A 27831-nucleotide genomic window follows, 5' to 3' on the forward strand; every position below is an offset into this window, starting at 1 on the left:
ATAGTATTCGAGTAATGTTGTAATGTCTACCATGGTTTTAATGGTTGTGGTTGAGTGATTGATATGTTGTTGTAATTGGTCTATAATCCCAAGACTGTGAAATCCATAATCTTAAACTTGCTCTACCAAAAGTGATGCCTTAAATAAAAAAGGCTTGACAAAATATTATTAATGAAGGGAGATATAGATTGTAACTAATGAAATGACTATTGTGAACAATTACATGCAATGAACCTGTTACTTGATTGTGCAAGTATGTAAACTATTAGATCGAGTGTCACATTCTGACATATAAATATAGGATCGAGTGTCACATTTTGATACGTATATAGAATCGGGTGTCATGTTCCGACATATATATAGGATCTAGTGTCACGTTATGACACATATATGGTTTGAGTATGGGTTCCATGAGAGAATCAATGTGTGACTATCATCTGTGAATTGATCTTAACTATATGTGTGATGATAGAGAAACTGATCAGATTATAATTGAGCATGCCCATCCTCTGTAATAACTGATATGAAAGGACCAAAAGTCCTATTATTATCGTGTTGACTGTTGTAATTGAGATTTATCTTTTAAAACTGTATATTTCTCCTATAATGGTAAATTGATAAAATGTTCATGTATATGCCTGATTGGATTATGTTATGGGTGCTAAATACATCAGGTATGAGGTTGTGGGTAAATAAGTGGGAAATAGTCAGTGTGTTTTTAAGGGAGATGAATGACTTAAAGTCAGTTATTGTTGATGTCCTACAGGCACATGGGTTAAAAAGAGGATTGAAAGGCTTTTGGAGGTTCTGTCTTCGGGAAGGCTGCCCCTGGAGGGAGGAATCCTACTGTGGCGAGGCTGCCAGAGCAGGATGGTCTCGCTATAGTGGGACAGTAGCAGTTTGGAGGTGAGCTTTAGTCCCCCTAATGTTGTCCTCTTCCAAGTGAGATTTTAATTATCCTAAGTCCATGTGATGTTGTGAAACTAAATATAGTAGATGGGTTAGACGGAGTTAGTATTGGCCCATAGTTTGGAAACTTCTCTATGTTATAGAATGGATATGCCTTGATTTGTTTTAGAGTTGGAAGTGGACCAACTATAAGGGATGAGAGTGTAACACCCCCTAAAAACGTTGCATATGATGTTTCAATTCTCGATAAAAATGATACAACTTTTGTATTTTGCGCATAACTTTTAATAGGATGGTCCAAATTAGGTAATTTATATTTTGAATAACCTGAACATCATTACCTACAACTTTTATTTTAGACCATATTTTAAGTTTTGGAGGTTAAGTAGGTCAAATAAATTAATTGTTACAAGACATGGTGCTATGAAGAAATAAAGTATTTGTAGAAGAAAAATCATATCTCACTGTAGGATGCTTCAAATCGGTTGATTCTTGAATGACATAAAAGTAGAATTCTAGATCAACAATTCATATGAGATACCAAATCCTAATGAGGAAGTTAGCTTTTTCAAATGTAGCTCCGAAAAAGGGTATTACGCTAAAAGAAGTTTTGATCTCACCAACCATGGAAAGATCTAGATCCATTTGACATCACCCATGACATCAATAGTCCTCCATTTGACATCACCCATGATATCACAATCTTTCATTAAATTTTTAGATTTTTCTTTATAATTATTTTAATTATTGTTAGGTCCCTCCTTCACACCTATAAATACCCACCTTATTTCATCATTTTGTTCATCAAGCTTTCTCAAGCAACTCTTCTCTCTATACATTCATTTACTAATTCTCAAAATATAGTTTTAGTTCTTACTAGTGTAGAAATACTATTCCGGTGGTTCATATATTCGAGGTAATAAACAAAACATTCCGGTGAGGAGAAAATGCTAGGATTCAAGAGTGTTTATTAAGCCCTTCGATTCTGAGTAAAGCTTTAGATTCTAGGTATGTATGGCTTCAATGAGAGTACTCCTTCGACTCTCATGCCTAAATTATTTTGATTATATAATAAATTATGTTTATTTTCTTTAAGCTTTAATCTAAGTTATGTGGGTGTTTATCCATGGATTCTTCAACCCATGTAGTCCAAAACTCTTTCAACTAAATCTCTTGATTTCAAGTAAGATTTTCTTATGGGTAATTCTTATTTCTACTTAATAGCATGAATCATAATTAAACTAATGATTATTGGTCTATTTTGATGCAAAATGATTTCATATGTATGAATTGATGGTTTGCAAGTATTTTCTCTATTTTGCCCTGTAAAGGTTCTTAAAATTCATAGTAGGTTGTTTAAAGCATGATTTTTAATTGATGGATTACAAAGTATTTATGCATAATTTCATTTACATTCATGTTTGAAAGTTGAAGTGATTTGAACCCACCTAGTTTTACTATATTTTCAATGAAGTTTTACTTGAAAGCTTTGACTCCAAATGAATGTTTATGAAAGCAATGTCTATGATCAAAAGGGGGTCTTATGAAATGAAAGAATGATGGATTCTTTATGCAATGGCAATTCTTGCATATTTGAAGTAGGTGCCTCACCTACTTCCCATTTTTTGTAGGTTTGTATTCTCATCTCACTTTAAGAACCCATGTAATCCTTTCTACCTAAGCTCGACATGTACTAACGTAGCTTGATTATATACGACATACAAATGGGTAGCTTATACAAGTAGGTTGATTACCACGACTCATTATTCGGCCTCCAACCCCTTTCAAATCATTCCAACCCTATTTCCAATTACCACTACTCACATAGAGCTAGTTTATGCAAAATATGGGGTTTCACACTCTTTCTTCCTTAGAGTTATTTGATAACTTCATGAATAACATGGATAACATGGTAAATTTAGAGAAACTAGGTAACTTTAGAGAAGCTAAATAAATGTTCCCATGTACCAAGAGGGCGGGGTATAACACCCTTCCCCCCTTTAGAACATTCATCCTTGAATGTTAATTAATCTCATAAAGTCTCACAAGGATTTCAAGAAATATCTATAGTAGTTATCATCCATAGGCCACAATACCTTGACGGAAGCCACGTCATTAGTTTGCAAATTTCTAATCCGTCGATCCAAGATGGCAATAGGTTACTCCTCATAGGATAAATCCCCCATCACGTGGATCTTATCCATGGGAAATATTCTGGAAGGGTCGCCTATACATTTGCAGAGCATTGACCCATGAAAAACTGGATGTATTGCTTCCAAATCAGATGGTAGGTCCAACTCATAGGCAATCTTGCCTACTCTACCAACGATCTGATAAGGGCCAATGTACCTCAGGCTAAGTTTCTCTTTCTTGCTGAATCTCATTACACCTTTCATTGGTGAAGCTTTCACGAACACCCAATCCCCAACTTCAAACTCTAAGTATCGACATCGATTATCTGCGTATGACTTCTGTCGACTTTGGGCTGCTAATAGTTTCTCCTAAATGAGCTTCACTTTATCACAGCTTGCTTAACCATGTCTAGGACTATTAGTTGTGTTTCACCAATATTAAACCAACCAATAGGTGACCTACACTTCCTGCCATACAGAGCCTCAAATGGTGCCATTTAGATGCTAAAATGATAGCCATTATTGCAAGCAAACACAATAAGTCCACCTACCTCTGAAGTCAATAATGTAGGCCCACAACATACCTTCTAGCATCTGAATAGTGCGCTTGACCTGTCCATCAGTCAGAAGGTGAAATACTGTACTAAGATTCACCTATGTTCCCAATCCCTTTTGGACTGATCTCCATAAGGTAGCTGTAAATTGAGCTTCTCTATCTAAAATAATAGATGTGGGAACCCCATGAAATCTTACCACTTCTCTAATATATAATCTTGTATAATCCTCAACTTAATATGTAGTCCTAACTAGAAGGAAATGGACTAATTTTGTCAGCCTATCTACAATAACCCATATGAAATTGTACTTTCGTAGAGTGCGAGGTAAGCCTGTAATGTAGTCCATATTAACTGCTTCCTATTTCCAAGTTGGGGTTTCTATCTCCTGTAATAGTCCACCAGGTTTCTAATGCTCGATTTTAACATGTTGACAATTCGAGCACTGGGCTACGAACTCTGCTATACCCATCTTCATGCCATCCCACTAATGTAAACATCCAAGGTTATGATACATCTTTGTTGACCCTGGGTAAATAGAATAACGAGCGCAGTGTGCCTCTGCCAAGCTATCCATAGACTTATGGCTGAGTGCATCTACTACCATATTTGCTTTCCCTAGGTGGTATAGGATGTCAATATCATAATCTTTCAGCAACTCTAATCACCTTCCTTATTGTATATTTAGCTCCTTTTACTTGAAGATGTATTGGAGACTTTTGTGACCCCGTATAGATATTAACATGGACGCCATATAGATAGTGCCTCCATATTTTCAAAGAATGAATTATTGTGGTTAACTCTAGATCATGAGTAGGATAATTCCTTTCGTGCTTCCTAAGCTACCGGGAGGCATAGGCTACGATTCTACTATGTCGTATTAATACACAACCTAGCCCAACACCGGAAGTATCACAATAGATAACATAGCCATCTAGTCCTTCGGGAAGAGCTAGAATAGGGGTCATAGTCAACTTATTTTTCAACAATTAAAAGCTTCATTCACAAACATCGGTCCAATTGAAACTTCGCCGCCTTCTGAGTTAACCTTATTAAAGGCACTGAAATACAAGCAAACTTCTCTATGAATTTCTTGTAGTATCCTGCTAGCCCCAAGAAACTACGCACCTCTATGGGTGTTGTAGGTATAGGCTAAGTCCTTATGGCCTTGATTTTCTCTGTATCTGCTCGAATACCATCAATTCTAACAATATACTCCAAGAATACTATTGAAATCAACCAGAATTCATATTAAGAGAACTTAGCGTACAACCTCTGGTGTTGGACCACCCCGAGTACCATCCTCTAATGATTTACATGCTCCTTCTCTAATTGGGAATAGACCAGAATACCATTTATAAATACAATCACAAATAGGTCTAGGAATGGCTTGAACACCCAGTTCATCAAGTTCATAAACACTGTTGGAGCATTAGTCAGCTTAAAAGATATTAATCTAAATTTATAATGTTTGTATTGGGTTCTGAACACAATCTTTGGAATATCGACTTCCTTTAACTGTACCTGATGATAGCCTGATCACAGGTCTATTATCGAGAAACACTTAGCACCCTACAATTGGTCAAATAAACCATCAATCCTGGGGAAGGGATATCTATTCTTTAGTATTACCTTATTCAGTTGCCTATAATCAATACACATCTACAACGACCCATATTTCTCTTTCACAAATAGTACTGGTGCTCGCCGATGTGATATATTGGGCCTAATAAAGCCCTTTTTAGTTGATCCTTCATTTGTTCCTTTAACTCTTTCAGCTCTGCGGGTGCCATTTCGTAGAAAGGAATAGATATGGGCTGAGTATCTGGTAACACATCTACAGTAAACTCTATCCCATTCAGGAGGAAGACCTAGAAGTTTATCTGGGAATACATCTGGATATTCATCGACTCCTGGAACTGACTGAAGAGTCAGTACCTCTGCTTCCAGGTTATGCACACAAACCAGATGATAATTATACCTCTTTTTGTCTTATACCTTTCTACCCTTATTATGTACCCAACACAAACTTCTAACTTACTCAACAACTTACCAATTTGCCTCAGTAATGATCTTACATTATCACCATGTCATCGTACCAGACCTTTCAGTCCATAACTATATATTCCTCTTTTATCCCATACTTGTATTCAATTAATTACGTCTAACTTGGGTGCTTCCATTAGAATTTCCTTATCATTTCTCCCGTCTATGTCTATATTTTATTCTGCACACGAGGAATCTTATGCTACCTCTGTATCATTCAAAACAAATTACTTCCGCATAATCTTTTTCCTCATTTCCAAAACGTATTCTGTTCATCCATTTTTATGCGTATCATACCAGTCATTTCCTAGCACCCATTCTACTTCGTTACTCATATTTCTACAACTTGGTCTTTCATAGTTCTGTCACTTTTAACATTTGTACCCTCGGCTACACATGTCATGGCTTATTACTACACTGTTATCTCTCTCTCTTCTTGTTTCCTCCTTTAAGTTCCTCTTTATTTCCTTGTGCTCGCTATCATTTCCATTATCATATAACCTTTATTCAAAACTTTCCATACAGAACTTGATAAGTCTTCCTTTTTTGTTCCATAGCTCTCTTTTCCATTTCACACTTACCTTTATATTCTAGTCACATGGATCATGTCATATCTTTGGCCACTTTCTCACTGGGCTTTCCTTATCTCCATAACGATCCTCATTATATTCACATTATATATTGTCCGCATTCAATTCCATAGTATAACACTTCTTAACCTTTTTCACGATTCCTACTATGGGTTAATTGCACTCAGTGAAGTAAGCGTACTTAACCTTTTACCCTTCCTAGTTAGTCTTATTCTTCATATCTCATAAGTTGTTATCCTTACTTATCAGTTCAGTCAGTACCTTAATATGACACCTTATCAAGATTTGCCAACCTCTTCTAAATCATCTCTTAGTATTACAATCCCTTCCGAATCATCGTAGCATTTCATCAACAATATATGAAATAGATGATCGTGAATAGCCATAAGTTTGTTTCCCTTCCATAAATTCCATCTCCAATTAGTTGGTGAAGAGCTAATAAAATGTTACCATGAAGCTATTATACCCTGTAAATTTGTACCTTGGAAGGTTCTTAAGCTTCTTAAGTTTCTTGAAAGGTTCTTAAGCTCCTTAGAATGCACCATGTGAGCCAGATAATCTACAATGCTATCAAATAATTCTAAGGAAGGGAGAATGAGATACCCTATAACAGAGAAGATTGGAAATAGGGTCGTAAGAATCCAAAAAAAGTTGGAGGCTAAGTAATGAGTCATAGGACTCGACTTATTTACGTAAGCTACCAAATTGAAAATCTTACATACTTAAACTACTTGAGTACACACCAAGCTTACGTAGCAAGGATTACATAGGTTCATAAAGCAAGACGAGATTACGAATCCACAAGGAGAAAAAGAGAGAGTGCCATGTGGCAGCAGCTGCAGGAAGTGGGGTAGGCCCAACCTACCACGTGGCAGCCCAAGGGTGGAGGAGGGGTGCATTGGCCCTATGAGGGCTTGACACATGTCACCACTTAGGGGTTGGCATGTTTCACATCCTAAGGTGGCATATATATATATATATGTTTTATGAATTTTCAATTCATTCTTATCCCATAAGTTTCATTTTCATTCAAGAAAATTCTAGAAAAGAGAAGAGAAACTCTAAACTAGAGAGAGGGAGCTACGAATTTGGGGAAAAAAAGGTAAGTTCTCTGATTTCGCTCCATAAATTAATTATCTAGGGTATAAAAAGATGATATTAAGGTGTTAGTACTGAAAATTATGTTTTGGAGCAGCACAAAAAGGATAACAAACAGCCACGAAGTTTTAGCCGCGCTAAAAGAGCTTCCGAGGCGAGTTTTGACGAGTTTCGGGTAAGGTAAGGCTTTCCCTTTCAAATTGGAGTTTATGATGTTGTTATTCAGTATATTAAATGTCTTAAATAAGGTTGTAAGTGGAAAAATTGTATAAAGATGCTTGACGTTAGAAACAAACTAAATTAAAGTCGTTATAGTTAAATTAAAGTCGAGTAGTGTGTTGTGATTGTGGTGCTGTGGTTGTAGATGGGTTGGTTGTGTGTTGTAGGGCTGGAGAGTGTTATAAAAAGGGTGTGGGTGCTGCTGGTTTCATCCACAGACCCTCCATTTCGTATGGTTAAAGGATTTAAGAAGCAAAGATTAAAAACTCTATTTTGGTATCGTAGTTTTGGGAGAGTTGTGTAGAATTTTTACTTCATCGTATTGGAGTGAATTGATTGTATCTAGCTGCTGGTTGTTGTGGAAAATATGGCTGCTAATATTAGAATTGGTATAGGGCAAGTTATAGGGGAGATGCTTGTAGCACCCCCTTTGTGAGGATGCCACTTACGAAACAAAAGGTAGTTATTTTTTTAAATCACAAATAGTCAACACCATTGCGGGTCGATAAAACACACAAAACTCGAACCAGTAGTTATTACAAAATTATTATCTTCTTTTGTGCAAAATAATAGGCCAATATATAAACGCAGCACAAGCATGACTTGAGTTAAAAGAACACTCCAAAATAGCAAAACTAGTCACCCTGTTCAAGTTACAAGCATATAGTTTTGTTTTCACAAGCCTTCAAAATTTCATAAATAAGTGTCACATGTATCATGTACAAGTCCCCCAAAATATTTATAAAAACTAGATGCATATGCAGATGTGATCTTCACAAGGGTTCCAAAAAGTCTACTCCAAATTTCCATCTTTATACCTCATCCCGCACATTACCTATGATAGAAAACAACTATCGTTAAGCGTAAAGCTTAATGGTGTAAAAACTTTGGGCTTGGAGTCATTAAATTCTTCAATTTCCTTGTTCGTCGCAGGTGGATCAATAAGGTAAAAGTAAGCCCAAGTGAACAAGTACATCAAAGTATCGAATACAAACCTTAAAGAGTTTCAAAATCAATATCAATATTCGAAGGCTCAAGTATCAAGAAACTTATAATTCAATTCGAAAGAGTTGTCAAATAATCAATTTCATCCAATAGGTACGTCATGCCTTCACACTAATCACAATCAATATCAAGACGGATTGAATCCCCGAAATCAAGAAGGGCCTTCACCCAATATCAAGAGAATCAATAACCATGTTGAAAGTGGCTTTCCACTCATACTCGAGAATGGAAGAAACCTCATCGTCAAGATGAAATGTAAATCCAAAGTCAAAATAGGCGAGATCCAAATTGAGAGGCATGCCAATATCGATGACAAGTCACCATAACAAGAAGGAAAAAGTCTCAACAAGAATGCAAAATGATCAAGCAATTCATACAAGTAGGCGGTTTAGAAAAAGTTTTACAATACTTGAGACACTAATCATACCATAATACAAGACAACGAATAATGAAACAACCCATCAAGATACTTCGAATTTAGGAAAGTAAAATATTCCAAGTTCAATTTTATACATGAACCTTGGCGTTTTAGCACATAACAACATGTTCTACCACAACTCGACGAGCTCAATTCCTCTCCGCCATAGACCAACCAAAATCTACTTCGTCAAACAGTTCCTCTTAGCTTGTATAAGCACATATACACCTTAAATACATAATCAAATATCTACTTCAGTTTAATAGTCTCATCATATCGAAACTAAACATAAAATCAATAAAAATCAGCCCAAACTATTCAAACCGGAATTCTAAACAGTCTACTGTCTTGTATTGTTGCTCCGTTTCGAAGGGGTAAATTAGGGAAATAGGCTTTGTGGACTTAATGAAAGTTATATATATGTGTCTTAGGGTCATATACAATTTAGAATCACCCCTACAATAATTTTGTAAAAGAAGAAATGCCTAAAATACCAACAGCAGTCCGTGTAGGAATTTTGAAACAAAATCTGGGCAGCACCTCCCCTATACTTCATCACCCTTTTTCGAGTAGATAAAAGCAAAATTGGGTTTTATAGACTAAATTAAAGTTATATACCTATGAAATAGCTTTCTAAAACATCTTGAATCATTCAAAACGAAGCTTTACACAAGGAGTTATACTAGTATTACTAACAATAGTCCCATTCAAAAAATGGGTTTGATAACAAGAACAAGAACCTCCTCGCTACCCCAACTATAAATTTTATGTTGTTAAAAACCGTTACTTAACTGAAGGATACCTTAGACAATTAATTTACGGAATAAAATCGGAGGACTTACCTTGTTCTTGTTGCTGCCATTACTCTCTTTTGTTCTCTAAATTCTCTCAAAGTCTAAGTATAATTTACTGAAGAAAATGACCTCTTAGTCATCTTAACATGTATATATATGCTCCCTTAAAGTGTGACATGTGGAAGCCTCTAGGGGTGACATGTGTCCAGCCCCTAGGGCGCCACTTCATCCATGTGCCCAATCCAAAGCTGCCACATGGCAGCGTGGGGTCTACCCCAAGTAGGTGTGTCACCTACTTGGTCCAAGTAGGTGCATCACCTACTTAGTCTATGTATGCGCATCGCCTACTTGTTTCAAGTAGGTTCTACCCCTCTTTTTCCCTCTTCTTTGGGTTCGAAATATCATCTCTATTTAAGAACCTATGTAATTCTTGCTACTTAAGCTCGACACGTACTCAATTATCTTAATTATATAAGACATCCCAATCAATAGCTTAAACAAGTAGGTTGATTACCATGACCCATTATTTGGCCTCCAATTCCTTCCAAATCCCTTGACCTATCTCCAACTGTCACAACTCACGTAGAACTTCATAGATAACGTGGATCACCTAGCAATCCTTTACAAAATCCATAAAAAAAATTGGGGTGTTACAACTTTCCCCCCCCTTAAGAAATTTCGTCTTGACATTTACCTTATACTCAAAAAAAATATGGATACTGAATTCGCATATCCTCTTCTCGCTCCCAGGTTGCTTCATTGCCAGAATGATTCCTCTAAAGGACTTTTACTAAAGGAACTTTCTTATTTCTAAGCTCTTTTGTCTCACGGGCCAAGATTTGGATAGGTTCCTCATTATATGTCAAGTCAGGACTTATCTCAATGGATTCGATAAGAAGAACATGAGATGGATTGGAGTAATATCTTCTAAACATAGAAACATGGATGACATTGTGGATTCTATCTAACTCTGGAGCCAGTTTATATGCAACTGGACCAACTCTCTCAAGTACTTCATATGGTCCAATAAATCGAGGACTAAATTTTCCCTTTTGGCCAAATCTCATAATCTCTTTCCATGGAGAAACCTTTAAAAAGACCTTATCTCTTACTTGATACTCAATTTCACGCCTCTTAAGATCAGCATAAGACTTTTGTCTATCTAAAGCAATTTTTAGACGATCCTTGATGACTTTTACCTTATCTTCAGTTTGTTGCACAATCTCAGGACCAACCAGTTTTCGTTCACCAACTTCACTCCAACAAAGAGGAGTTCTACACTTTCTCCCATATAAGTCTTCGTAGGGAGGCATGCCTATACTTTATTGGTAGCTATTATTATAAGAAAATTCTATCAAGGCTAGGCTTCTGTCCCAACTACCTTCAAATTCCATAATGCAAGCTCGAAGCATATCTTCCAAGATTTAAATCACCCTCTCGGATTGTCTTTCTGAGGATGGAAAGATGTACTAAATTTCAACCTAGTGCCCAAAGCTTCTTGCAATCTAGTCCAAAATCTAGATGTAAACCTTGGGTCTCGGTCAAATACAATAGAAATAGGAACCCCATGTAACCTCACAATCTCCTCAACATACAATTCTGCTAGACGTTGAAGTGGGTAGTCCACCTTGATGGCCAAGAAATGAGCACTTTTGGTTAGCCTATCAGCTATAACCAAAATTGCATCATGATTTCTTTGAGTGCGTGGAAGCCTAGAAACAAAGTCCATAGTTATTCTTTCCCATTTCCACTCAAGTACCGACAAGGGTTGTAATACACAAGTCGGGACTTGATGCTCGGCGTTTATCTTGTGACAAACTAAGCATCTAGAAGTAAACTCCATAATGTCCTTCTTTATATCATTCCACCAGTAGTGTTCTTTAATGGTTTGGTATATTTTAGTACCTCTAGGATGCATTGCATATGGTGAAGTATGTGCTTTATTCAAAATTTCCTTTCTCAAATTATCATCTTTAGGGACACATAGAGCCCGTTTGGATCGGCTTAAAAAAGTAACTTTTATGTATAAAGTGCTTTTAAAACTCTGAAGTGCTGAAAGTTATTTTTATAAATAAGCAGTTGAGTGTTTGGATAAAAATGCTTATGATGTGAATTTTAGGGTTAAAAGAATAAAAAAAGGTAGTTTGGAAATTTAGTTAAAATATAAAGGATATAAAAGTAATTTCCATGGTCAAAGAAAATGACTTTAAGCACTTTGGAAAAAAATTAGAAATCCTAACTTTTCATTTTTGACTAACTTTAAGAACTTTATGGCTTAAAGTCAGCATTAGACAAACACGTCCAAAAGCTAAAAAGGGGTTTTAAGTTGGTTTTGACCAACTTGAAGTCAATCCAAACGGGCTCATAATCTATTTTGATAAAGTAGAACACCTCCTCCCTTAATTTAAAATCAATCTTTTCTCCAATTTGAGCTTCTTTGATCAATTTCACTAGCTTCTCATCTAACTTCTGTGCTTCTTTCCCCTGTTCAAGTAGAACTGATTTGACTTGCAAACCGACAGTAAGAGATCCATCAAAGTTAAATGCAAGACAAAGATTCATGGCTCTTAATTTAAGAAACAAAGGCAAGTGGCTGAGCGATAAACTAGCAAGGGCTTTACGTCTTAGCACATCTGCTACCACATTGGCTTTACCCGAATGATAATCGATTATGCAGTTATAATCTTTAATGAGTTCAAGCCATCTATGTTGCCTTAAATTCAACTCTTTCTTTGTACCAAAGTACTTCAAACTCTTGTGATCAATAAATATGTGACACTTTTCACCATATAAGTAATGCCTCCAAATTTTCAAGGCAAACACTATAATAGCGATCTCAAGGTCATGAGTAGGATAGTTCAGCTCGTGAGGTTTTAATTTTCAGGAAGCGTACGCAACCATTTTCCCTTTTTGCATCAAGATACAACCCAAACAACGATGAGAGACATCACTATATATCATATATTCCTTCCCTTCAGTTGGTGGAGTAAGTATAGGAGCTTGTGTTAATAAGGATTTAAGCTTCTCAAAACTCTCCTGGCATTTGTCATCCCATACAAACTTGACATCCTTCCTCAAGAGTTTAGTTAAATGAGAGGCTATAATGGAGAAACCTTTAACAAACCTTCTATAGTATCCTGCTAAACCCACAAAACTCCTTACTTCAATTGGACTTTTAGGTGGTTTCCATTCAACAATAGAATGAATTTTACTAGGATCCACTTTCACACCTGCTGCCGACATAATATGTCCTAGAAAGGCCACTTCATCGAGCCAAAATTCACATTTAGAAAGCTTGGCATAAAGCTTCTTCTCCTGTAGAATTTGCAAAATAATTCGAAGATGATTTCTATGATCTTCACTATCCTTGAAATATATTAAAATATCATCTATAAAAACCACTAAAAATTGATCAATATAAGGTTTAAACATACAATTCATCAGATCCATAAATGCTGTAGGAGCATTCATCAACCCAAATGGCATCACCAAAAAATGATAATGGCCATATCGAGTTCTAAAGGAAATTTTAGGGACATCATGTTCCCTTACCCTCAGTTGGTGATACCTAGACCTTAAGTCAGTTTTTGAGAACACACTAGCACATTTAACTAGTCAAATAAATCGCCAATACTAGGTAGTGGGTATTTATTCTTAATGGTTACCTTGTTCAGTTGCCGATAATCAACACAAAGCCTAAAACTCCCATTTTTCTTTTTCACAAATAGCATAGGATCTCCCTAGGGAGAAATGCTCGGGCGAATAAAACCTTTCTTAAGGAGTTCTTGCAATTGATTTTTCAACTCTTTCAGTTCTGCTGGAGCCATTCGATAAGGCGTCATAGAGATAGGAGTTGTTCCAAGAACAACCTCTATGGGAAATTCAACCTCCTTTTTCGGGGGCAGTCCAGAAAGATTTTCAGGGAAGACATCAGGAAATTCACACACCACGGGTATATCCTCAAGGCTTGGAACTTGCAGGCGTGTATCAAATATATGAGCAAGATATGCTTCACAACCTTGTCTAACCATCTTTCTTGCCACTACCGCAGATATGATATTAGACGTCAATGATCTTTCACCTTGAACAATGATGTGTGAAAGTGGAGGAGCTCTAAAGGTCATATGCTTTGACCTACAATCAACTACCGCATGGTATGTATAAAGCTAATCTATACCGATAATGACATCATAGTCTTGGAAAGGTATTTCAATTAAATCAGTAAGGAAGACTAGATTTTGAATCACCAAGGGACAACCTCGATAGATTTGATTACAAACAACTTATTTCCCCAAAGGACTTTGGACAAGCACCCCACAATCGAGTCTCACAGATTTCACATTTTCAGGAAAAGACAGTGCTGAGAAAACATATGAATGTGTAGAACCAAGATCAAATAATGTAACAATACATAAGTCGAATAAGTGAAATTTACCAACAACCACATCTGCTCTATCTTTGTCATCCCTCTGTCTCATTGTATAAGCTCCTGCTGTAGATCTTAACCCACCAGCTGGATTGGCTGCACCTGCACCTATTGCTTGTGTATTTCTAGATCTTACACTTCTGTTCTCTTGAGAGGGAGTGGTAATAAGTTTTTGAACCGAGCCTTCCGTACACAAAGAAGAAGTGGGGTTAGGATTAGGAAAATCACTCACCTTATGATTGAAGCTCCCACAATTAAAACAAGTGCCAGAAGCTCTTCTATAAGTACCAAAGTGATTCCTTCCATATTGTGCATAAGTGGGTATACGAGTCTTGCCTTGGCTAGAGTATGGAGTGCAGGAAGTAAAGGAACTTGATCTATTCTTCTTATGTTGGGCTAACTTGTGAAAAGTATTATCTTGGGAATTGTCAAACCTCCCCCTTTTTGATGGACCTCCCAAATCTGCATAAGCTTTTCTGAACTTATGTTCATTTCTACCAGCTTTTTCCTTGTCGATCCTTTCCCAAGTAAGAGCAGCTGAAACTAATTTACAAACGTTTTTATATTGTAAGACCGCTACATATTTTCTGATAGAATTATCCAAACCGTCTTCGAATCGCCTGCACTTATCTTTTTCATTATTAATAATACCCCTAGCATAGCGGGATAGCCTGAGAAATTTCTGTTGATATTCAGTGATAGACATACTCCTTTCTTCTAAATTTAAGAAATCTTTTTTCTTTACATCATGATAAACAAGTGGGACATACTTCTTATGAAATTCTTTCACAAAATTATTCCAAATAAGAACAGGAGGTTTTGCCCTAGCATTCGATACACTTACCTAAGAATCATAGGCATCTTTTTGTAATAGTGAGACAACATACTTAAATTTGGTAGCGTCTGAATACTCTAACTGCTCGAACACTCTTTCAATCCATTCCAACCACTGTCAGCATCTGTAGAGTCAACAGTGCCTTCAAACTCAACTCCACCCATTTTTCTCATTTTCTCAAAGTTCATTTCATCCGGGTTAGGCATTCTTCTAGCCATGTGACAAAAGAAATCAGCCATTTCTTGAAAAGGGGGATCAACAGCGGGGGTACTATAACTCATTTAAGGGTGTGGCCCAACTCTCATACCCTGATTACTTCCCGGTTCAGATCCACTTGTACTAGGAGGATTAGAATCAGAAAAATGTTCTCCAACCCCTTCTTGTAGGTGAAGTTGGGCATTAGAGGTATTTAAACCCTTACGAGCGGCTTCCATAAGTCTATGAGAAGTAGAAGATGCCACGACTTGATTCCTTCATCAGGAAAGATCACATTGCATTAGGGACATATACATGGTGCATATGCACTATATACAAAAACAACATGTAACAAAACAAATAGTATACCAACAAGTCACAACAAAAGTCTTAGAATCATAAACCTAGGCTTTGATACCAACACTTGTAGCACCCCCTTTGGAAAATGCCACTTACGAAACAAAAGGTAGTTATTTTTTTAAATCACAAATAGTCAACACCATTGCGGGTCGATAAAACACACAAAACTCGAACCAGTAGTTATTACAAAATTATTATCTTCTTTTGTGCAAAATAATAGGCCAATATATAAACGCAGCACAAGCATGACTTGAGTTAAAAGAACACTCCAAAATAGCAAAACTAGTCACCCTGTTCAAGTTACAAGCATATAGTTTTGTTTTCACAACCCTTCAAAATTTCATAAATAAGTGTCACATGTATCATGTACAAGTCCCCCAAAATATTTATAAAAACTAGATGCATATGCAGATGTGATCTTCACAAGGGTTCCAAAAAGTCTACTCCAAATTTCCATCTTTATACCTCATCCCGCACATTACCTATGATAGAAAACAACTATCGTTAAGCGTAAAGCTTAATGGTGTAAAAACTTTGGGCTTGGAGTCATTAAATTCTTCAATTTCCTTGTTCGTCGCAGGTGGATCAATAAGGTAACAGTAAGACCAAGTGAACAAGTATATCAAATTATAGAATACAAACCTTGAAGAGTTTCAAAATCAATATCAATATTCGAAGGCTCAAGTATCAAGAAACTTATAATTCAATTCGAAAGAATTGTCAAATAATTAATTTCGCCCAATAGGTACATCATGCCTTCACACTAAGAACAATCAATATCAAGATGGACCAAAGCCCCAATATCAAGAGAATTAATAACCATGTTGAAAGTGGCTTTCCACTCGTACTCGAGAATGGAAAAAACCCCATCGTTAAGACGAAATGTAAATCCAAAGTCAAGATGGGCAAGATCCGAATTGAGAGACATGCCAATATCGATGACAAGTCACCATAACAAGAAGGAAAAAGTCTCAACAAGAATGCAAAATGATCAAGCAATTCATACAAGTAGGCGGTTTAGAAAAAGTTTTACAATACTTGAGACACTAATCATATCATAATACAAGACAAGGAATAATGAAACAACCCATCAAGATACTTCAAATTTAGGAAATTAAAATATTCCAAGTTCATGTTTATACATGAACCTTGAAATTTTAGCACGTAACACAAGTTTCTACCACAACTCGAGGAGCTCAATTCCTCTCCGCCATAGACCAACCAAAATCTACTTTGTCAAACAGTTCCTCTAAGCTTGTATAAGCACATATATATCTTAAATACTTAATAAAATATCTAATTAAGTTTAATAGTCTCATCATATTGAAACTAAATATGAAATCAATAAAAATCAGCCAAAACTATTCAAACTGGAATTCTGGACAGCCTACTGTCTTGTATTGTTCCTCCGTTTTGAAGGGGTAAATGGGGGAAATAGGTTTTGTTCCCTTAATTAAAGTTATATATATATGTATTAGGGTCTCATACAATTTTGAATTACCCTTACAACAATTCCTTACAAGACGAAATGCCCAAAATACCAACAACTGTCCATGTAGAAGTTTCAAAACAAAATCTGGGCAGCACCTCCCCTATACTTCATCACCCTTTTTTGAGAAGATAAAAGAAAAAATGGGTTTTATAGCTTAAATGAAAGCTATATCCCTATAAAAAATCTTTCCAAAATATCTTAAATCACTCAAAACGAAGCATTACACAAGGAGTTATAGTAGTATTACTAACAGTAGTCACATTCAAAAAACGGGTTTGGTAACAAGAATAAGAACCTCCTCGCTACCCCAAGTATAAATTTTATGTTGTTAAAAACCATTACTTAACCGAAGAATACCTTAGACAATTAATTTACGAAACAAAATTGGAGGACTTACCTTGTTTTTGTTGCTGCCGTTACTCTCTCTTGTTCTCTAAATTCTCTCAAAGTCTAAGTATAATTTGCTGAAGAAAATGAACTCTTAGTCATATTAACACGTATATATATGCTCTCTTAAAGTGTGACATGTGGCATCCTCTAGGGGTGATACGTGTCCAGCCCCTAGGGCACCACCTCATCTATGCGCCCAATCCAAAGCTGCCACATGGCAGCATGAGGTCCACCCCAAGTAGGTGCGTCACCTATTTAGTCCAAGTAGGTGCATCACCTATTTAGTCCAAGTAGGTGCATCACCTACTTATTTCAAGTAGGTTCTACGCCTCCTTTTCCCTCTTCCGTGGGTTTGAAATCTCATCTCATTTTAATAACCTATGTAATCCTTGCTACTTAAGCTATATGTCTACTGAAGTAGCTTAACTATGTAAGACATCCCAATCAATATCTTACCCAAGTAGGTTGATTACCACGACCCATTATTTGGCCTCCAACTCCTTTCAAATCCCTCGACCTATCTCCAACCATCATAACTCACATAAAATCTCATGGATAACGTGGATCACTGGCAATCCTTTAGAAAAAACATAAAAATAAAATTGGGGTATTACAATACTGCCCAATTTCCACCAACTTCAGAACTAGTAGTAAACTAGTCGAGGGAAATAGATAAGGAAATGATTCCTATGGATACTTGGTTGTTGATTTGGAAGTTGGACAGTGGAAGGTTATTAATTTAGTATTGCTTTGATATTAAATAGGTTTAAAAGACGATGAGGCGAATGTTGTGAAGGGTAACTCATAAGAGGTATGTGAAGCCACCTTCTTTCTCTTAGCATATTTTTGGCATAAGTATGTAAAGCTACCATTCTTCTCTCTTGATATGTATTTGATATCAGTTATGATATTATGATGAAATGTTTATGGTACCAAGTCCCTTGATGTGCTAAGTAGGATATATATTACAATCTAAGGATCGGGTCGTACATTCCACAGCACATATATGTATGACGACTAAATGAGGGGAAGTAGAGAGTATGTAAAGCTTATCTCTTCTTTTCTCTTGGCATGTATTAGTCATAAGTGGTTGGTAAATGTATTGTGGGGATAATTTCATTCATATAACCCCGAGTATGGTTCATAAATCTTATTCACTTCTTGATGTTAGAACTCCTACAATAGTTGAGTTATTCTCTTGTAAGTCTTCTACATGACGAAAGGTAGTACACGTGAAGCCTATCTCTTCCTTCTCTTGAAATGGCTTAATGTAAGTGAAGCGGTATACGATATGAGTTATAGGTAATTCCATTTATAGGTTTCGGGTGTAACTCATGGCTTGTACTCACTTCTGAATGTTAAAGGTCCTAAAGCAGTTGAACTACTACCCTTGAGCCTTCCATATATTCGGTAGTAACTAAATATGCAAGCTCGTATTCCTAAGGGCTCTAGGGCGATGAATGTCTCTGATTGCATAAGCTGTGTAGCATTATCTTGATGTACATCTATGATACTTGAGGCTCCACTTAATGTGATCTCTAATGACCCTCAGAGGGTACTATAGATAATTACTTTCCGGATCTTCAAGTGACGGTTCACTGGGCTATTTCATGGAGTCTCAGATAATGATTTAGCTTGCATATGGTTACTCACTGCTCTGCTTGTGCATATGGTTAATATACCTTCCACCGAATCCCTCATAAGAGGGCCAGGTATGACCAAGTCCCATAAAGGGCCGGGTATGATATAAGATGATATAAGTATTCATTAAATACCATAAAGGGCCGGGTATGACCAAGTCCCATAAAGGGTCGGGTATGACCAAGTCTCATAAAGGGTCGGGTATGATATATGTATATGATGGTAAGATGACATGATTATTGAACGGTTCCCATAAAGGTTCAGGTAAGGTATATATACGCATATGATGACATAATGATACATTTGTAACACCGAGTCCCACAATGGGCTTAGTACGGAATATGACACTAAGATACATAACGTTGTTTTACAAGATGCAGCTACAGTGATTTATTAATTGTTATACTTATTCCTTGCATCCCTATGTCAATTGTGTGCTCCTTGTGGTATTTTATGCTTTACATACTCAGTACACATATCGTACTGACCCCCTCTTTCCAAAAGGGTTGCGTTTCATACCTGTAGGTAAAGATACACACTTTGGGGATCCGCCAGCGTAAAAGTCCCACTCAGTAGTTCAGAGGTGCTCCATTGTGCTGGAGCCTAGATTTTGGTACTAACCCTCGATATATATATTTATTTGTTCACGGGTACGATGGGGCCCCTGTCTGGCTTTATATTACTATTCTTAATCTTAGAGGTCTATGAAGATATATGTGGGTTGTATATGTATGTGTGTACAGTTGTGCCTATATGTCTTATGTTTTGGGTCGTTTCCTTTATCATGGCAGCCTTATCGGCTCACGCGTGTGTTCATTATGGAACGACCCTACATATTACGATAACCTTATCAACTTATACGTTATGTTGCCTTATGCTATCTGTTGGTATGTTATAACTCAAACAGGAGGCAGGTTTACTTATAGTTAGCAGAGGTATATGTGAGTGTCCAGTTGGGGCACCCGTCATGGCCCGTGGGGTTGGGTCATGACAGAAATGGTATCAAAGAGGTCCTTCCTTGGAATGTCCACAGATCGTGTCTAGTAGAGTCTTGTTTATCGGTGTGTTGTGCACCACATCTATAAATAGGAGGCTATAGGACATTTAGGATGTTACCTTTCTTTCTTGTCTTAGATCGTGCAATAGAGCTGTCTATCAGGATAATCCCTCCCTAGCAGACTACTATGTGTGCGGCCATACCTATAAAGGAAGCTTGTTTTGACCTTCTTTTTTACAGGTAGGAAGCCCTGTGTGGCTGTAAGATGAGATGCTATAAATATATGTATATATTAGCCCTGTGAGGCATTATGGATGCGATATGGTATGATATGGATGTATATATACATCGGCCTTGCATGGCATTATTGGTATTTCCTGAGTGCAGGTTTGGGATAGTAAGGAATATAGAGGAAACTCTATCGAAATTTTATAGAAAAAAAGGGAATGAACTATAAGTTTATCATAAGGTTTGGAAGTTGATACTGAGTACCCTTATTATGATGAACTAAAGCTGTTGGGGTACCCTCCATGTTATTGGTAAGGGGACCCCATGTTTACTTAGGAAGTTTTAGGTCGAAGGAAAACTCTTTTGGAGGGAAAGGTGTCCAGCAATTGGGGTTCCACTTTGGTGGGAAAGTATAGATCCCTCAACCATTAGTGGTGAACTAGATAAGTTGTTCACGACTCAAGAATGAACCTAGAGGAAAACCATACGAGTTAGGCACTAAATAGTATTGTGGTGCTTATTGGATCTTAATTTCCTTCTGGTAGTGGTTAGAGGATGCTTTATGGTAACCTTTTATTGGTTATTAAGCGACTAAAATAACTTGTGGATGGAAGACGTGAACTTATGGGCTGTCAAAATTATGTGTTTCATATATTGGATAACATACTAGAAGGATTCAGAAGGGTCGGTGATACCAAGGAATATTTTTCCAAGGGATATGGGGTAACATGAAACTCCTCGGGCATAAAAATAGCAATGGACTGGAAGAATTGAAGGACTACTATAGGGAGCACTCAAGATAGACGTGATTAATTAAGTACGAGTATCGGACGAAAAAGGGAATAGATAGCTATGAACTGAAGGTGTAGTGTGAAAAGGCAAGAAGATAACACCATTATTAGAGTAAAATTGACATGAGACTGAGAAGAACTGGAAGTTAACCTCAGGTACCTGACAAGGATAAAAGATTATGATATATAAGAAGTATTGTGGATATGTGATTCCGCCATGGAAAATATAAAGACCCCTCAAGGATGAGGGAGGTAGCTCTATAAAACCATTGATGCGTTGCGAGTCTATTAAGAGGAAAAAGTGGTATCCACTGGGATGAAGATAGTGTTATACCAGAGATAGAAACACGGGTCACTAGAGTACAAGTAGTTTCAAATGGAGAAGTTGAAACGATTAAAGACGCTACCAAATCGCTGGTAGGGAAGAAAGGAATATGGCTCTGGATAAACTACTATATTAATTATATGACTCGAGTACCAATACTTGGACTAAATTAGGTACTATATATCGAGAATTCTAAGAACCCCATATTTGTATTAAGGTTTCTTACAGGGCAACCTAAAGTATAGGTGATCTAATAGAAGGTATAGATATGGTGCCATGTGTCAAATATGTTGGAACAGAATCATATGTGTATGAATAGTTGAAAATAAACAGAGGATGACATGAGTACACCCTAAAGGGGGGAAGTGGACAAGATAAATAAAAATGTGAGATAAAGTCAACTAAGACTATCATATGTTAAAGGGAACGCTTAAACTTCTAATGAGATCCCATGCTGGCACGAGTTAGCAAGGGCTAAAGGCCAGCGATAAATGAATAGAAGCCATGATATCTAAGACCGCGCAGAGAACCATTAGCAGGGACCCTAATGGATGGGTGCATACAAAAAGGGGTGAGTAAGACTGAGCGATCTAAGGACCGTGTGAAGGGTAGTAAGGCCATGGTTGAGTAAAGATTAAGATATGGCAATAGGGTTATTGGCTACTGATATTATGACATATAAGTAGCACAAGAGAGAGGATAAGAGATCTTTCCTATGGTATAATATAAGAGAACTTAAGACTAAGTAAAGGAAGCAAAATAAGTATGAGATATTTCAATATAAAGAAATTTCCCTGTAATCTGTATAAGATCTTGAGGAAGGTTTGGTTCATATTCGAGGACGAATGTTCTAAAGGGGGGGAGGATGTTATACCCCGTACATTTATACCTTGGAAGGTTCTTAAGCTTCTTAAGTTTCTTGAAAGGTTCTTAAGCTTCTTAAAAGGCACCATGTGAGCCGGATAATCTACTACGCTATCAAATAATTCTAAGGATGGGAGAATGAGATACCCTATAATAGACAAGATTGAAAATAGGGTCGTAAAAATCTGGAAGAATTGGAGGCTAAGTAATGAGTCTAGGACTCAACTTATTTATGTAAGCTACCAACTTGAAACTCTTACATACTTAAACTACTTGAGTACATCCCAAGCTTACGTAGCAAGGATTACATAGGTTCGTAAAGCAAGATGAGATTACAAACTCATGAGGAGGAAAAGAGGGAGTGCCACATGGTAAAAGCTAGGAGTGCCACGTGGAAGCATCTAGGAGTGCCACATGGAAGCAACTGCAGAAGGGGGTGGGCCCCACCTGCCACGTGGTAGCCCAAGGGTGGAGGAGGAGGTGTGTTGGCCCTATGAGGGCTTGACACATGTCACCACTTAGGACTTGACACGTGTCAACCCATAAGGTGTCCTATATATATATTTTTTATGACTTTTCAATTCATTCTTATCCCATAAGTTTCATTTTCATTCAAGAAAATTCTAGAAAAGAAAAGAGAAGAGAAACTCTAAACTAGAGAGAGGGAGCTACAAATTTGGGAGAAAAAAAGGTAAGTTCTCCAATTTTGTTCTGTGAATTAATTATCTAGGGTATACAACGATGATATGAAGGTTTTATTAATGAAAAATTATGTTATTGAGCAGCACAAAAAGGATAAAAAACAGCCACGAAGTTTCAGCCGCGCTAAAAGAGCTTTCGATGCGAGTTTTGACGAGTTTCGGGCAAGGTAAGGTTTTCCCTTTCAAATTGGAGTTTATGATGTTGTTATGAAGTATATTACATGTCTTAAATGAGGTTGGAAGTGGAAAAATTACATAAAGATGCTTGACGTTAGAAACAAACTAAATTAAAGTCGTTATAGTTAAATTGAAGTAGAGTAGTGTGTTGTGATTGTGGTGCTGTGGTTGAAGATGGGTTGGATGTGTGTTGAAGGTATTTAAAGTGTTATAAAAAGGGTGTGGTTTCTTATGGTTGCAGCCACACGGCCCTCTATTTTGTATGGTTAAAGGTTTTATGAAACAAAAATTAAAAACTCTATTTTGGTATCGTAGTTTTGGGCGAGCTGTGTAGAATTTTTACTTCATTGTATTGGAGTGATTTGATTTTATATATCTTCTGGTTTTTGTGGGAAATATGTCTTTTAATATTAGAATTGGGATAGGTCAAGTTATAGGGGAGATGCTGCCCAATTTCCACCAACTTCAGAACTAGTAGTAAACTAGTCGAGGGAAATAGATAAGGAAATGATTCCTATGGATACTTGGTTGTTGATTTGGAAGTTGGACAGTGGAAGGTTATTAATTTAGTATTGCTTCGATATTAAATAGGTTTAAAAGACGATGAGGCGAATGTTGTGAAGGGTAACCCATAAGAGGTATGTGAAGCTACCTTCTTTCTCTTAGTATATTTTTGGCATAAGTATGTAAAGCTACCATTCTTCTCTCTTGATATGTATTTGACATCAGTTATGATATTATGATGAAATGTTTATGGTACCGAGTCCCTTGATGTGCCAAGTAGGATATATATTACAATCTAAGGATCGGGTCGTACGTTCCACAGCACATATGTGTATGACGACTAAATGAGGGGAAGTAGAGAGTATGTAAAGCTTATCTCTTCTTTTCTCTTGGCATGTATTAGTCATAAGTGGTTGGTATATGTACTGTGGGGATAATTTCATTCATATAACCCCGAGTATGGTTCATAAATCTTATTCACTTCTTGATGTTAGAACTCCTACGATAGTTGAGTTATTCTCTTATAAGTCTTCTACATGACAAAAGGTAGTACACGTGAAGCCTATCCTTTCCTTCTTTTGAAATGGCTTATTGTAAGTGAAGAGGTATACGATATGAGTTAGAGGTAATTCTATTTATAAGTTCCAGGTGTAACTCATGGCTTGTACTCACTTTTGAATGTTAAAGGTCCTAAAGTAGTTGAAATACTACCCTCGAGCCTTCCATATGTTGGGTAGTAACTGGATATGCAAGCTCGTATTCCTAAGGGCTATAGGGCGATGAATGTCTCTGATTACGTAAGTTGTGTAGCATTATCTTGATGCACATCTATGACACTTGAGGCTCCACTTAATATGATCTCTAATAAACCTCATAGGGTACTCAAGACAATTACTACATGGATCTTCAAGTAACGGTTCACTTGCCTATTTAATGGAGTCTCCAATAATGATTTAGCTTGCATATGGTTACTCATTGCTGCCTTTGCATATGGTTAATATATCTTCCACCAAGTCCCTCACAAGAGGGTCGGGTATGACTGAGTCCCATAAAGGGCTGGGTGCGATATAAGATAATATAAGTATTCACCAAGTCCCATAAAGGGCTGGGTATGACTGAGTCCCATAAAGGGTCGGGTATGACTGAGTCTCATAAAGGGCTGGGTATGATATATGTATATGATGGTAAGATGACATAATTATTGACCGGTCCTATAAAGTTTAGGGTAAGGTATATATACGCATATGATGACATAATGATATATTTGTAACACCGAGTCCCACAACGGGCCAGGTATGGAATTTGACCCTGAGATACATAACATCATTTTACAAGATTCAGCTACAGTGATTTATTAATTGTTATACTTATTCCCTGCATCCCTATATCAACTATGCGCTCCTTGTGGTATTTTATGTTTTACATACTCAGTACATATATCGTACTGACTCCCTCATTTTAGAAGGGCTGCATTTCATGACCACAGGTATAGATACACACTTTGGGGATCCGTCAGTATAGAAGTCCCACTCAGTAGTTTAGAGGTGCTCCATTGTGCTGGAGCCTAGATTTTGGTACTAACCCTTGATGTATATATTTATTTGTTCACGGGTATGGCGGGGGCCCTATCCCGCCTTATGTTACTATTCTTACTCTTAGAGGTTTGTTGACATGTATGTGGGTTATATATGTACCAATATACAGTTATGCCTATATGTCTTATGTTTTGGGTCATTCCCTTTGTCGTGGCAGCCTTATAGGCTCGCGCGTGTATTCATTATGGAACGAACCTACATGTTATGATAGCCTCATTGGCTTATACATTGTGTTGACTTATGATGTCTGTTGGTACGTTATAACTCAAACAGGAGGCAGGTTTACTTATAGATAATAGGGGTACACGTGAGTGTCCAGTTCAGGCACTCGTCACGGCTTGCGGGGTTGGGTCGTGATAGAATCATTCTCCAACCACCACTAGAAGGAGACCAAAATCTAATAAGCACCACAATACTTCTTAGTGCTTGACTCACATGGTTTCCCTCTAGGTTTATTCTTGAGTTGTGTACAAATTATCTAGTTTACAACTAATGGTTGAGGGTTTTGTACTTTTCAACAAAAGTGAAACTCAATCGCTGGATATTTTTCCCTTCAATATGAGGTTTTTCTAAGGCAAAATACGACTGAAAAATATCTTGGTCCATTCAAATAAATTTCAAACTTTGCTGCTCATATAGGCTTTTTCCACAATAAAACTCTCCAAGTAAAAGTGGTGCCCCTTATCGATGACATGGAGGGTACCTCTTACAGCTTTAACCCAACATAATAAATTTACCCTATAGGTATCAACTTCCAAGACATATTATGAACTTATATCTCATTCTCTCTCTTTTTGGGGGGAAACTTTGGGTAGAGTGTCCTCTATATTTCTTACTATCTCAAACCTGCATGCAGAAAGTAGTAACAATGTCTCACAGGGCCAATATATATATATATATATATATATATATATAATCTCATATCACAGCCACACAGGGCGCCCAATATCAACAAAAGTGTAAAAAAGATGGACCTACCTCATATGTCCAACTCGAACTGCACTTGTTACACTATCCTGTCTACCTTTCCTTTCTATTTTTAACTTTACATCTTACTTATACTTCAATATTCTTACCATCCAACATATCTCTTTCGCATCGTTACTTACCCTGTGTACTATGGATCACCAGTCAATTCTTTTTGTCAATGTCGTTCTTCAGCTGTAATCGAAGGTTAGTATAAGGAATCTCATTTCCTATAGCTCGGTTCTATCGCACGATCTTAGATATGAAAGAAGGATAACATCCTAAATGTCCTGTAGCCTCATGTTTATAGATGTAGTGCACAACACACCGATAAACAAGACTCTACTAGACACAGTCTGTAGATACTCCGAGGATGAACTGCTTTGATACCACTTTTGTTATGACCCAACCCCATAGGCCGCGACTGGGGTCTGATCTGGACACCCGTATACATACCTATTAGCTGTAGTCAAACTGAACTACGAACAATATGATGACATACATTGAGAACCCCAATGGGTCATAACATCTTCATATACATATATCCCTATCATTTATCCCCTGAGGAGTTGTTACTAATCGTATCATGAAGGGACATGCAAGCCGATAAGGCTGCCATTTCATATTAATATTTATAACACATCGTATAGAAATAGCTAAACAAAACTAACATACAACCCACAAAAATATATCTACAGACCTCTAAGAGTATCAACGGTATCATATAGTGGTACAGGGCTTCCGATGTACCCCTGAATACACGAATATATACATCATAAAGATCAATACCAATAGTTTAGGCTCTAGTACAATTAGGCACTCTAAAATAGCTGAGTGAAAGTCCTAAAATGGCAGTTCCCCAAAATATGTGTCTGTACCTGCGGGTATGAAATGCATCCCCCCCGAAGAGATGAGGGATCAGTACGATATATGTACTGAGTATATCAAGCATAACATATCATAAATGAGATCATATCTGAAGTAGAGGTTCAGGAGACAAGTATGATACTCAAGAAATCACTATACATATGCCTTATGCCATAAAATCATGAACGATCATAGCATATACATATGGTTAGTGCTGTGGAACGTACAGCCCGATCCATACATAATATAATAGTGCCTAGGAATGTATGGCTCGATCCATATATAATATAATAGTGCCGAGAAACGTACCGCCAGATCCATATATAATATAATATGTTAGTGTCAAGGAACGTACGGCCTGATCCATATATATATATATATACCGTACCCGACCCTCTAGCGAGGGGCTTAGTGAATAGAGTAGTGTACACTTATACCATACCTGGCCCATTATGGGACTCGATGAAAGATGTGTTATAGTATGCACGAGTATAGTAGTGCGTAACCATATGCAAATTAAATCATTATCTGAGACTCAATAAAGTAATCAAGTGAACCATCACTTGAAGATTAGGGTAGTAATCGTCTCAAGTACCCTCTATTTGTCATTAGGGATCATATCGAGTGGAGCCTCAGGAATCATAGGCATGTATCAAGATAATTCTAAACAACTTATGAAATCAGAGACATTTGTCATCATAAAGTCCTTAGG

The sequence above is a fragment of the Solanum dulcamara genome, chromosome 3, assembly GCF_947179165.1.
Source record: "Solanum dulcamara chromosome 3, daSolDulc1.2, whole genome shotgun sequence".
In the NCBI taxonomy this organism is placed as follows: Eukaryota; Viridiplantae; Streptophyta; class Magnoliopsida; order Solanales; family Solanaceae; genus Solanum; species Solanum dulcamara.